Source organism: Dipodomys merriami, unplaced genomic scaffold, assembly GCF_024711535.1.
Source record: "Dipodomys merriami isolate MVZ:Mamm:240054 unplaced genomic scaffold, mDipMer1.0.p SCAF_59, whole genome shotgun sequence".
In the NCBI taxonomy this organism is placed as follows: domain Eukaryota; kingdom Metazoa; phylum Chordata; class Mammalia; order Rodentia; family Heteromyidae; genus Dipodomys; species Dipodomys merriami.
In genome coordinates, this window is record NW_027206168.1 from 691,236 (window position 1) to 706,014 (window position 14,779).

At 36.2% G+C, this 14,779-nt stretch overlaps 1 pseudogene; it reads left to right on the plus strand.

Annotated features, from left to right (window-relative positions):
* LOC138813129 (large ribosomal subunit protein eL30-like) overlaps nt 1-11,527 on the plus strand; it is a 113,769-nt pseudogene extending 102,242 nt beyond the window's left edge.
* Nucleotides 11,528-14,779: the final 3,252 nt, after the last annotated feature.

Here is a 14,779-nt window from a genome sequence, read left to right on the forward strand (position 1 = left end):
TAATCTTACTCCTCAGTGGCCATTTCTGCTCTAAACTTTGCTCATTCTTCCATTGATTCAACAATTCCTGAGAATCAAGTAGTTATTAGGTATTCAGTGACTGTAGTAAAGACACAGAAATATATGCAACATGATCATTGTCTTGAAGTATGGGATATAAGTTGTCTCAATAAAGACATTCATTTCTCTCATCACGGTAAGATAGATATCCTTGAAGAAGTTGACTTTTGAATTGGTCCTGTAAGGATATTTACTATTTAGCAAACAGAGAAAGCTTATTCTAAGAAGTAATCGTCAATCAGTACATACCCATATTTTGGCCAACAACACAGGCACAAGAGAGGCTGTATGAAATTGTATCTTCTGTTGAAGTCATAGCTCTCTTAGTATTTTTGTAAATGTGTTCTGTTATGTCCACACAGCCATAAAAACACTCAACAGTAGATTTCTCTGATGATATCCCTATAACTAAGCAATACATAACTGGACTTTGTAAGCAACTATTGCCCCACGGCATAAAAACTTAATAATGCAAGTTTGATCTTTTAATTAGATTATTTGGAAATGAAAAGATTCATAAACTCAGATAGCTGGGGAATCAAACATGAGAAAACTAGGAACTAGATAGTAGATTATATTATAACTGACTAGCATTTAAACAACTCATAGGCTAGTCCAAAGCATTATGTGGCCTGAGAAAGACATAACACGAAAGGTAGTTAGGAATAATTTGATGTGTATTTTGAACACCTAGAGCAAAAATTTATAGTAGGAATCAAAGATATTAAAAGTCATTTGTTTTTGAGAATAGGAATATCTCTAATATTTGGGAAGTTAATGTTGCAATAAGAAAAGTAGATAGACCAAATGAGAGAAGATGGGAGGAATGGAAATCAGGTATATTTTGCTCCTGTGTTTGAACACTTGCTGATCTATTAGGCATTGTTGCCTTTACTGTTTTCTAATTCCATTGGAAATTCCATTACAGATTGAGTAACCATCCTTAATTTGAAAATTTAGCATCAAAATGTTCTAATGGGTAAAACAGGCCATACCAGGAAACTTTTTTTCTCATGAACAAAATTATTTAAAAGATTGTATACAATTACCTTTGAGCTACCCATATAAAGTATACATGAAACATAAATATTTAATGCGAAGACTAGGGATATATCTTAAAAATAGCTTTAGTTTTATTTTATACATGCAAACATTTCCAAATACAAAAAAAAAATCTGAATTCTGAAGCACTTCTGGTCTCCAGCATTTTCCAGTAAGAGTTACTTGGTCTTTATCTATCTCCTGGTTCTGGTGTTTTTTTTTTTAATGATCATTGCCTTAACTCTGCCCACTGTTTATTTCCTTCCATCTCCCTTTTCTATCTAAAATGTATGACTATCAATACATTGGCTATCAATATGACTATCAATGGCATATTAAACAATACAGGGAGCATTAAAATTGGCAGATAAAAGTGTTCTCAGCTCTTTACATTATGGATCACCTTAACCACAGCCCTTTAAGGAAGGCAATCAATATCTAGTGCATAGAGAAACACCTCAGAACCTAAAACAAAACATAGGACTTTGCAGGTGCCTAATAAGTGTTCAGTGAATGCTCATTTTAGGAATAAGGAAATCTGAGCAGGTAGACCTTAAGCAACTTGATCTCCAGACAGGTAAACTGATCACCATTCTTTGTGATAAAGATTTCATAAACATTTCCAGAACCATAAGAACCCAAGAGATCCCACAGCTATAAACAGTCTTTTATCCCTAAGAAATTCTTAGACTTACCTCAGAAAAAAAAAGTAACAAACTTAAGAAATGAATTATGGAAGGCTAGAAATTATAAGGAGTGAATAAGTAGTTCAGTGAGGATTATATAAAACCTAGAGGGTTTTCTGTAGGTCAAAACTGTCCAAAAGATTTCCACCGAATTACATTTTTTTTTAAGTTCTCTTTCAAATTGGCATGAAGTTGAGTTTTACTCTCACTGTTTCTTCTTCCTGAATGTCATTTCCTTAAATGTGCCCTTCTGTCACCTCCTGCCAGACACCTTCCTCAGCTGCTAAGGCTGAAGGAGTCCCCCAATTCTCTCAGGGAGAGTCCCTAGTTTTGAAGTTTTCTCCTTGTTGGTTCATTGTCTCTCTTCTAATAAAAGGTAAGTTCCGTAGGGCGGTGGCATTGTCTGTCTACCTGTTTGCAGCTTCTTGAAAATTGCAATAATACTGGATACATATTGACTCCATGGAAAGGTAGAGGGGCAGCTGAGTTGTGAAAACTGTATGAGAATGAGCCTGGAAGAGCCACCAAGTAGAGAATACAGCTGACAAGATAACGATTCCAAATTCTATACACAAAGAAGCAGTGGGTGGGTGATAAATGACCAAGGTGGGTGGGGGGGGGGGTAAGGGGGAGGGGGAGAGGTACATGTTAAGCAAGTTCACAAGATACACAACTAAATAGCAAAACATAATACAGGCTGATATCTGCATAGGAGGATATATATAATTTCACGAATTATTAAAGATGTATTATGCAATACAAGGAGCATTAAAATTGGAAGTATTTAAAGCAAACTTCTGAAGTACAATGTTGATACAATTCCTCCAAATTCACCAAGGAGGAAATATGCATCCAATCCTGAATAATCTTTATATCCCTTGACCTAGCCACTCTACACTTGGAATTTATCTTAGCAAATCATTAAGCAAAATCAAGCTTCAGGAAGGGAATCTCCGGACTGTTTATAAAAGTGAAAAATTGAAAACTACACAAATGTGTCACAATGGGCAATTAGTTTAATGGATTATGGTCTATTCATGCAATCGGATACCATGCATCCATTAAAGAGGTGGCTGGAGGCCTGAAAGATGCTCATGATGCATTACTTAGTGCACAAATCATTTACAAGGCAGTGAAGAGAGATTCATAAAGACAAAACAAATCACCAACATTACACAAACTCAAAGTAGGTGAGACTTCCAGAACCAAGGTGGTCAAATTAGAAGCACCTGCTGCATCCACTAAATCATAATAAGAAGATTTTTTTCAACTCTGTTATAAATCTGGGGGCTGAATTACCAACAGGTATAAAGAACCTATAAATAATACAAGATGATTATTAACTCAAAGGAATACAAAAGTTGTATGATAAAGAAACAATAGCTTCCATCCATCCTCAATGGGGCCTAGCTGTGAATAATGCTTGTACCACCTTAATAATGCAAACTCTCTCAGCGCTGATAGCCATAAAAAGGATCCACTAACTATGCAGTGAGAAGAGGAGACAGGTAAAGCATTTGTCTGGAGTTAGTTAAGAAAGTGAAATCTCCTTCTCCCAGAGGGACGGGGCAAGAGGGGGTGGGGGAAGGGGAAGATAGCATCCAGAAAAGTCAAGAAATAACAGTAAATGGGGATTTGCACATAGAGTGTGGCAGTGTTGTATTTAACTTGAACACAATAATACAGTAAGTATTACTTTATACAATGAAGGGAGGAAAGCAATTTTCCAAGATAATAGTCCTCAGTCAAAGGTTAATGAAATGATCTCTCACTTATTTTGATTTCTAGGGTAGTGTTTCAAAGATTTTAAAAATCAGAGAGAAAGGGATATTAAGGAAGAATGGAGCCCGCTAGATAAAAGTACTAAAGATTTTTCTATTCAATTTCAGGGCGGGGAGAAAACCTAAAATGTCATTTTATCTAAGTCATCCAGCATTAAACCTTAGCTATTTAAAAAAAAATTCTAAAAAAAGCTCAGCAGCCATGGTTATAAAATACACTTGGAATGGATATATAATTTCAGTGAAAAACAAAACACAACGCAGAGATTTTGGATTGTATACATCCTTACATGATGTGGACCCAGCCATCTTTGAGGGAAAGCAAGCCATTGCAAACAAGTTACTGTTGTTGCCCTTCTGGTGGGAGAGGAGAAATCATGGTTCACCCAGCCTCATCTGGCATAATAAACCAGCCTTTGGAACTCATGGAGAAACAGATAGAAGAGCAAAGGGAGGCACAAGTCCATTTGGGGGCAGATGTGGGAGCTTAACTACTGTGGCATAGTTACTGAGGGTCCAAAATAGTCACACAACCACATTCAGTCTGCAGCAGCAAAGAGCCGTATATAAAAGATCATCCCAAGTCTGGAGTCCATGGAGCCTGGGGAGCCTGTGCCTCACACCCGTAATCCCAGCAACTCAGGAGCCTGAGATCTAAGGATGGTCATTTGAAGCCACACAGAGAAGGAAAGGCCATGAGATTCTCATCTCCAAATACCTGCCCATAAAGCTGGAAGTGGAGCTGTGCCTCAAGTCCTACAGCACCAGCCTTGAACAAAACACGAAGGGGACAATACCTAGGGTCTGAGTTCAAGTCCCTGTACCAGTAACTTCCCCCTATAAAAAAATTCTATCAGATAAAGGAGGAAGGACTTCTGACTTTTCAAAACAGCATGACTATACTACTAGTAACATGTCTAAATGTAAATCAAGGTAATGTAGGTTTTTAAAAATCCATGGCTTGACTAAGTGAAATAAGTACGATTTACCCACATCAGAAACTAAGAGAGAGCTTAAAGCCCCAGAATGAATGTTTGGTCACTCTGGGGGGAGTCATCCAACCCATTACCTAGGAATTTGACCCTTGTGTTGCTAACTCAGGGGGAAAAAAATTTCCCACTAGCCAGAGAAACAACAAGGAAATTGTCTCAGCACCTGACTTTAACTTTAAAAAAAGAAAAAAACAAACAAAAACAGACTACATCAATAAATAATTATCCCCCAAGAACTCAACAACCCAAACCTGCATGTTTGGAGTTTGTTTTACAAGTCATTCATGATGTGAGAAATCCTGGAGCAGAAAAGTAATGTAAAATTGGACTAGCGAAGGCTCTGGGTTGTTTAGACAAAGCACACTAAACACACTGGAGAGATATTTTTACAACAGAGGCTTGCCTACGTTCCCAAGGAAAAGCCAAGTCTTCCTTACAATTCCAGGTTATAAAAGGGCATAAAGAAATTATTCATTGTGAATGAAAGTCAGCCAAAATAGCAAACATAAAGCCTAGGACTCCAAAAAATGTGAAATAATCGAGAAATAACCTGTGGGAGAATACAATACGACGTGTTTAAGATGACTGACAACAGGTACAGGAATGATAGGATAGAAGCAGAGAAAGTTCATGGGCTGGAAGTTAGGTGTGGGTGCATTGCTTGTCACAGTGATTGAAAGGGGTTAGAAATAGAAATTTAAAGGAGAGGTTAAAAGCCATGAGAAGTAGCCAGATACTGGTGGCTCACACCTGTAATTCTAGCTGTTGAGATCTGAGGATCTTACTTGAAAGCAGACAGGGCAGGAAAAATCCTTGAGACTCTTATCTCCAGGTAGCCACCAAAAAGTCAGAAGTAGAGCTGTGGTTCAAGTGGTAGAGTGCTGGCCTTGAGGACAAAAAGGTCAAGGACAATGCCCAGGCCCTGAGTTCAAGCCCCAGAACCTATACAAAAAAAGAAAGAAAAAGAAAGACATAGAATATAGACTGAGGAAATGTATCTAATAGAGTGGCAGAAAGAGAATAAAGATAACAGAGAAAACATTATTTGAAATGATAATCACTGAGAATTATGCAAACTTCATAAAAAGAACACTTTCAGATGAAAGCAGCAGAAAAAATCTATGTAAGATAGAAAAAATAAAAATAAAAGCAAGCACAAAAGAGATTCCTTGCAGCAAAATTATATGGAGCCTAAAGATACAAAATACCCAGGGAAGAAAAATAAATCCTATATCTTAGAACAACTTAAATTGCAACAGAATTATCTTAAACAGTCACATTACAGGCTAGAAGACACAGATCATTTCTTCAAAGTACAGAGGGAAAATGAATACAACTCAGAATTCTGATGTCAGCTGAACTAGAACTAAAGAAGTGGGCAAAGAAAGACATCTTCAAAAATGAGCTTTTACAGTGTTAGAGTACTTGCCTTGCATACATGAGGCCCTGGGTCTGATTCCTTAGCACCACATAAGCAGAAAAAGCCATAAGTAATGCTGTGGCTCTAGTGGTAGAGTGCTAGCCTTGAGCTGAAGAGCTGAGGGACACCACCCAGGCCCAGAGTTCAGGTCCCACGACCAACCAAAAAAAAAAAAATAGAGCTTTTAGGGTTTTCGAATAATTTTTTAAGAATAAAAACAAAGGAGAGAAATGAAGGAGGGAATAACAAGTTCAGTAAGAAATGTGCTCACTACCTTATGTATGTAACTTTAACCCCTCTATACATTACCTTCATAATAAAATTAAATTAAAAATTAAATAAATAAATACCAATGCCTCACAACTGTAGTCTGAGCTACTCAGAGGCTGAGATGTGAGGATTGTGGTTCAAAACCAATCAGGCAGGAAGACTTTCATCTCCAATTAACCAACAAAATGCCAGAAGTAGAGCTGTAGCTCAAGTGGTAGATCCTTTGCCTTATGCAAGAAAAGCTCAGAGACAGTGCCCAGGCCCTGAGTTCAAGCACCACCAGGACCAGCACAATAAATAATAAATAAATAAATGCTGGCAAGTGAGCACAGAAAATTGTTGAAAAACATATGTGAATCATTGCCTCAAAATGTAACTCAAAAGAAGGACCAGAAAGGAATAATAATTTGTAGGATAATATGTTAAAGCAAAAGCTTAAAACTCTTTTATTCTTTGAATTAAGTTATATCATAGATGAATGTTATTAAGGGGAAAGCTATCACTAAAAATAAAAGGGAATGGGGCTGGGAAGGTGGCTCAATGGTAGAGTGCTTGCCTTGCATGCATGAGGAGCTGTGTTTGATTCCTCAGCAGCACATAAGCAGAAGTGGTGCTGTGGCTCAAGCAGTAGAGTGCTAGCCTTGAGCTGAAGAGCTAAGGGACAGTGCCCAAACCCATAGTTCAGGCCCCACAACCGACAAAAAAAAGGAATATAATCTGTATATTCCAGAGGACAAATAAATAATTTGATAAATTGTGTTCTGGATAGTGGAGTTCATTTTATCTATACTGATCTCTATGCTTACAGGCATAACGGAATAGTTCATCTAAACAGGCAAACGAGAAATGGTCTTCATCAAATCAAGACTGGGCAAGAAGTCAAAGGGAGTGAGTATAAATAAAAAACTTTAACTACAGAAATGTAAAGAGATTGTTATTAATTAAAAGATGGAGCTAGGCATTGTGGTACATACCTGTAATCCTAGGTACACTGTGTCAAGAGGATAGTGTGTTTGACACCAACATAGACTGTTTCGAAAGATTCTGTCAAATAAATAAATAAATAAGGGTTGGCCAAGTTCTGGTGGCTCGTGACTATAATCCTAGCTACTCCAGAGGCTTAGATATGAGAATCACAGTTGGAAGCCATCCTGGGGCAGGAAAGTCCATGAGACTCTTATCTCCAATTAACTTTCCAAGAAAGCTGGAAATGGTGCTGTGGCTCAAGTGGTAGAACATAGCTTTGAGCTGAAAATCTCAGGGACAGTACTCAGGACCTGAGTTGAAACTCCAGGACCGACATAAACAAAATTTATAAAACAAAAACAAGGGCTGTGGTTGTTGTAGTAACAACCTAATATGTCTAAGATGAGGTTCAAAACTCAGCACCACAGCAGAAAAAATGAAAACTCTCATATCAGGGAAAAATTAACTATATACTGCTTAGAAGAAATATATCTAAAGCGTAATAGCAAAGTAATGATGAAAAATAGAAAACTATAGACCAAGTAAATATTAACCCCTAAAGCCACTGGTATCAGCATAATATTTGACAAAAGAATAATTAACAATACTACTAAAGGTAAAGAGAATATTACCAATTATTAACTAAAAGGAAAAATTTGTGAGAAAGATGCTATAATCATATATGTACCTCCCAACTGAGCCTTGAAATGTGTAAAGCAAAATTAATAGGAAAGAAAAAATACAAATCAATATAGTGGAAAGTTTAATATTCCCTTGTTAGACCTGATCAAGCTGTAATTGATAGATGAGACACAAAAAATAGCAATGATATAAACTTAAGTAACTTAAATAACACAATTATCAAGCTTAACAAAGAGCACATGTGTATGTTTATATATGTATTTATGCATATCCCTGAAAATTAAAAATACACACGTTTTCAAGTATACATGGACCTTTCAAAAATAATGTTACTATATCATGCTCTACTGAGCCCCCTCAAATGCCAAAGAATTGATATTCTATGAACATCAGAATAACATTAACAGTCAGTCTGATACAACTCGGTGGTAGAACATTTGCCTAACATTTGTGAAGCTCTATGTTCAATCTCCAATACCAGATAACCGCCCTCCCCCCCAAAAAAAAAATTTCACAGTACAAATTTTTACAGTATTTGGAAATGTTTTTAAAAAACATGTCAACGCAACAAATAAAGGATGGAATTTTAGAATAATCATAATACTCCAAGAAACCAGTCCAAGAAACCAGTGGTATGTTGAAAAATATTTTCCAACAGGTTTCCCCAGGTTGGTATGTATGTTTGAATGGTAAAGGAATTGGAGCAACTGACTATAGCAATTGCCAATAGCCACAGTTAAAAACCACATTGTGGTCTATTTCAAGCTACTGACAAGGGTGGAGTTAGGAAGAAATTCACACCATCATCTCGTACAGGCCAGTATAACCAGTAATTGTTCCAGCACATTATTGTATGGAGCTGAAATATATCTTTTTTATATATGCTAAATTAAAAAACAGAAGGTTGAAAATGTATTGAAATGAAAGGTTAGCCAAAAAAAGCAGACAAAAAACTAAAGGAATTTTTGAAAATTTATTTTCTTGTAAAGATGCTGTGTAGAGAGGTTACAGTTACATCAGTAAGATAGGAATTAAAGGAAAGGAAATAAATGCAAGAGTAAAAATTGTTGTTAAAGACAAAGAATCAGTCAAGAGGGTTTTTTTAATGGCACTTTTAAAAAACAAACAGGCAAACATCTAGAAAACACAATCAAAATAAGAGAAATGGAAATAAAAAGAAACAATATTCTGAATATGTACATTTGTATATAGATATAAATACATATTATTTCTAACACACACACGCACACACACACACACACACACACACACACACACACCACACACACACACACACACACACACACACCAGGCAAGCTTGGATGGTTTCTCTTCTCAGGTAAATTCTGCCTTCAATAAATGCATAATTTTACCATCATGAAATAGCTTTGGGAAAATAGAAAGAGGAAGAAAGCTATCCAGCTCATTTTATGAGGCCATTAAATCTTGAAACAAAATAAGAAAAAAGAACCATGGGCCAATTTCATATATGAACAAAGAGATAAATGTACTAAACCTATTTAGGAATCCAATAATATTATTTCTTAAATTGTTGCAAATTAAGATTTATCCAAGAATATAAAACTGCCTTAGACAATCTGTCAGATTAACGAACAAAACACTTTTTATAGAGTCAGAAAAACTGTTTAATGTAATTCCATAGTCATTCTCAATCAATACACTTCCTTCAAATAAATGATTTAAAAAACACTAAGAATATATTGTAATTTACTTGTTTTCCAAAAACCCTTTTGCAACTATCAAAATTAATAATATAGGAGGAAATCATCTTTATTCTACTTCAGTCCTCACCAAGGTAAATAAGCAAATAAGAGACTAACTATTGAAATGTTTAGGATTGTCTTACTGATGACCATTAAAAACCCAAATGTTGATCCACATGAGCTTGAGTCAACAAGAATCTCCAAAACTGGAGATTTACTCAGCCCAAGTAAAAGAAGGGGTCACAACATGAGTGAATCCGAAAGTTATGTTATACCACACAAAAGCAGCCCTTCCCAAAACAACATTGATGTTGTATTTCAATTATTCAGAGTTGAGAATAGAGAATAGAGATAGTGACAAGAATCAGTTTGTTGGCTTCTGAGGGCTGGAATATGGTAACAGACACAGCATTGCTTGGGAGCATGGGGTAATGGAAGTGATCAATGTCTTGGCTGGGGTGTGAGCTGTACATAATTATCAAAGCCCACAGAACTGAATAGTTAAGATGGGTACATTTTATTATATGATAATTCTGTCTGTGTTTTAAAAAGCAGAAGAGACACCAAAAATAGCTTGAGATGGAGGAAAAGTAGAAGGAATGAAATAGATGATAGAATTGTTTACATAAAATATACAAGAGAATCTACAAATAAATATTAGTGCTAATAAGGAAAGTTCAGCAAGGCTGCTAGAAATCAATACACAAAAATCAATAGTTATTTTTTAAATGTAACTTTTAAAGGACATTATTAACCATGGCAATAAAAACATTTAGATGCCCATAAATAAATCTAACAAATGATGAGTACAATTTTTATGGGGAAAGCCACAAAATTTTATTGAAAAGGAAAAAGAAACATTTTACTAGATGTACAGAGAAGAGGGTTCAATATTTTAAAGATGACAATTCCTCCAAATTTTACCTATAAATTCATTGCAATTCCAATAAACTCCCCAGTGATTTTTTAAAAGAAGTTTTCATAAGATGATTCTAAATTTATGAAAAAGAAAAGCAATTCAAGAATAGGCTAGACAATTATAAAGGAGCAAAGGGTGAAGGATATGCATGTGAATATTAATAATATATTATCATAAACTATACTAATTTAAACAGTGTGATACTGCCAGAAGGAATTATAGGCCTTAGGAGTGGAACAACTAGCTATCTATCAAGTTGGAATATGACAGATGTGACACTACAAGTCAGTGAGCCAAGAAAGAATTATTCAAGCGAGGATGTGGGAACATCACCATTTAGAAAAAGATAGGTCTAACTCGTCATCTGGATGCCTATTTCATAGCGTGCACAAATGTGAAAAGAAAAATTTCAAAGGGAATATGGTGATTATATCCAAAGACTACCATGTACTTACAGTGTTGAAAGTATAAACCATACCCAGAAAAGGCAATACCAAAGTTATAACAACATTAAACTAAGAATTTCTACATGACAAGATAGCCAAATAGGAAGAAGCATACCACCTTCTGTGCCTAACCTAATAGCCAGAATTTTTGCTGCTAGATGTTTACTATAAACAGGTGCACAGGAAGATATAGGCAAGACTATTCATAATCATGCTGTGATGTTTACACATTTAGATGAAGCATTTAAGGATATATAGCAATGCCTATAAAGTGTTGGTATACTGGAAAGGATTTCAGAGCCAGTTTCCTGGGGTTAGAGTCCTGACCCCTCTGGTTACCAACTAATGGCTTTGGACCAGTTATTTAATTTATCCTTTCTCTGATCCTTTATACAAATAGAGGATAATTACAGTATCTGTATCATAGCTGCTGTCGACATGAAAAACGTTAATGACTGTTAAATGCCTAGACTAATGTCTGACATACAGTAAATTTGCTGTTATTATTGCTGTCATCATCATCATCATCATCATCATCATCATCATCATCATCATGACAGTTGCTACCTCTGGGAAGTAAGGGGGAGGGGACTTAAAGACAAATCCATAATCCATAAGTAAACATAGTTACATTTATTACATAGCAAATCTGTTTCATATGTGTACATGGCTGTTATGTTTGTTGTGTCACTTTTTGGAATGTGCTGTGTATGTCAGATAATTCCAACATTGAATGTGTTTTCTTTCAAGGCAGAAGATAGTCTGTGTACTATTATTGGAAAATGTTTAAACAGATACTGTTGGAACAGGTTTTTAGGTGCTATTCTTGACAACCAGTTCACAACTGAAATGAGAAAATTCAGGAAAAGTTCAAAGTTCTTTTTTGAAAAATCTGAGATCCCAGAGCAGTAGAAAAATGTTGAGAAATGCAGTTTCTAGGGAAGACTTACACACAGCAATTGTGGAAGAGCCAAAGAAACACGGCTGGTGATATAAGCATCCAAAAAATCATATAGTCATTAAGAAAATTATTTAATGAATTTGAGAATGTTTATCCATTTTTAAGTGAATAGTTAGTGCATTTCAATTATTTATACATATATTTTTTCTGAGTGTCTTTTTGCCTGAGGCAAACTTCACTTATTATTTTTTAAGTACAAGAAAAAGCTTTTATATTTTATATGCATATGTCACAACAAAGACCTTTTGTGGGTGTGTTCCTAATGAGATGATCCATCAGCAGTAGAAGTTGATGGGTGTTGAAAGGAAGGTGGATTCTGTCAGTAAGCAGTCCCAGGGTTGGTTGGATCATTGGACCACGCCCACCAGACCCAGGCTGTCTCTGCTGCTTTGATCTGCCAGCATGCTAATTAATTGGAAATAAGAGTCTCATTGACTTTTCTTCTTCAGCTGGTTTTGAACCTCAATACTCAGCTCTCGGCTTCCTGAGTTACTAAGATTACAGGCATGAACCATCGGTGCCTGGCTCCAAGGGGTAAATTTTTCATTTGTTCCCATCCATCAGAAGAAGCTTCCACTCTCTGGTGATCGTTTGGAAGTAATAGGAAAGAGGTTTGCTATAGACTCTCTGGAAGGGCAGATGAAAGGCTTAGAGCACTGTGGTTTGAGAGCACCATTGCTATGATTGCCAGAGTCACTTTGACAGCTAGGTCTGTAGCTACTTTTAGTGCAGTGGGTTTGGATGACATTGTTGAGCATCTAAATTAATATTTTAAAGACCTTACCCTCACCTCCTTGGAATATGAAACAATAAATAACAAATTTTCTTCTCTTCTTAGGCCATTTTTATTTGATTTTTTTGTTGTTGTTTGCATTTAAACCACCCTGACACCATACTCACTGTGCAAGATATAAAGGACATAATTCAGTGAGAGATTTACAACTCTAGTTACAACAGCACCTTTAACTGCTTTAAACTGATTTGATTTCCATGTCCAGAATACCTCAATCCAACAATACTTAAGAAAAACCTTATAGCTAGATAAGAGTGGCTAATGCTTGTTATCCTAGCTACCCAGGAAGCTGAGATCTGAGGATCTCAGTGCAAAGTCAGCTTGGGCAGAAAAGTCTGTGAAACTCTTATCTCCAATACAAAAAAAAAAAAAAAAACCCATAACCAAAAACAGAACTGGAGCTGAAGTTCAAGTGGTAGAGTGATAGCCTTGAGCAAAAAAGATCACAGACAGTGCACAGGCTCTGAGTTCAAGCCCCAGGACTAGCACAAAAGGGAAAAAAGAAAAATGGAAAGGAGGAAGGGAAGAGAAGGATAGAGAAGGGAAGAGAAAAAAAAGGAAGGGAAGGAAAGGGAAGGGAGAAAGAGGAAGAAAAATCCTTTAGTAAGCATTTTACACTTATCATGCACTTTTCTGACCCCCGTAAGAGCATAGTATTGACACACAAAAAGTATAAATGCATGCTCCTTAAATCCAAGGAACTTAATATCCAGTTAGCAGTAAACATTTTAATCCGCTACATCAGTGCTAAAGAAGTGCTTTCATTTTCCTCAAGGATGGTACCTGTTATCAACCAAGTAATATGTTATACTAGCATGCCATAATATATTAAATATCAGAATCCATTCCTCTACAAAAATCACTAGGTCCATGTTAGGGAAATGAACCCTAAGATATGTATTCAAATGGTTTTTTTTTCTTTCATGCGATTGTTTCTAACACATTTGTAAGATTATTTCTTTGTTGCTTTGTATGTCCCTCCCCCACAGTATAACCCCTGCTTTCACTGTATTTGATGTCGGTATAATTTGTGGAGGGGAAGGGGAAAAACAAATCGATTAAATAGGGATACAGGTGGATCCATTGCAACAATGAGACCTACAAGTCCTTATGTTGAAAATGAACTTTACAACTTTGGTGGGGGGGGCGAGGAGGATTGGGTAGGGTGGGGGAGGATGGGAAGGGTTGGGAAGGGGAAACAAAGGAAGAGGCTACAATGCTTGATAAGAAATATACTCATTATCTTGCCCATGTAATTGTAACCCCTCTGTACAGTATTTTCACAATAAAAAAAATCACTAGGTCCTAATCACTAGGCAAATCTTGAATTTCATAAGGCCAGTCAATGTTGCTTTTGAAATAGCTGCTGACAGCTGACTACATTCCCCCATCCTTTGAGCAAACTGAAGATCCATAGCAAAAGACCTACTGTTGAATTTTACCATCTTATACTTAGAATTAGAGTGTAAATTAATGAGTCCTCGTTGGAATCAGCTCAGAGTGCGATGATTTCCGTTTGGATTATTTCTCTTTAAATTTAGGGATGAACACAACACTAATGGAGAGATGGCAGAGAGAAAAGCTGACCTGCTCACATTTGATGTGTGTGTTCTTGTCTTTGTGCGGGGGCAAGGAAGCTCTAAGTAGTGGTGAATGTGTGTTTTGCTCTATGGAGCCCTGAGGCTGGAGAATGCAGGAAAGCAGCCACTCATCTTAGTTCTGAATGTGTCCACCAGAGCATAAACTTATTAAAACTCCATTTCAGATCATAAAACGAACACATCCTTAAAGAAGCAGCTCCTGGTAGTATAGTCGGGTTTGTTCCGTGTTTTCACCTTTTTTAGTAGGGGAATATACATATATAGATTGGGTAGAAGGGTGAGTATTCGAATGATTGAGAAAACCTGACTTAGTGTTTTCATTTGAAAATATTTAATTGACAAGTTAAAAATTACATATATTCAAGGTATACAATGGGCTGATTTGATAAACATATATTATATACTAATTATCATCGTCAAGTAAATTGACCTACCCATCATCACCCAGTTACCCATCTGTGTGTGAGCACATTGTAC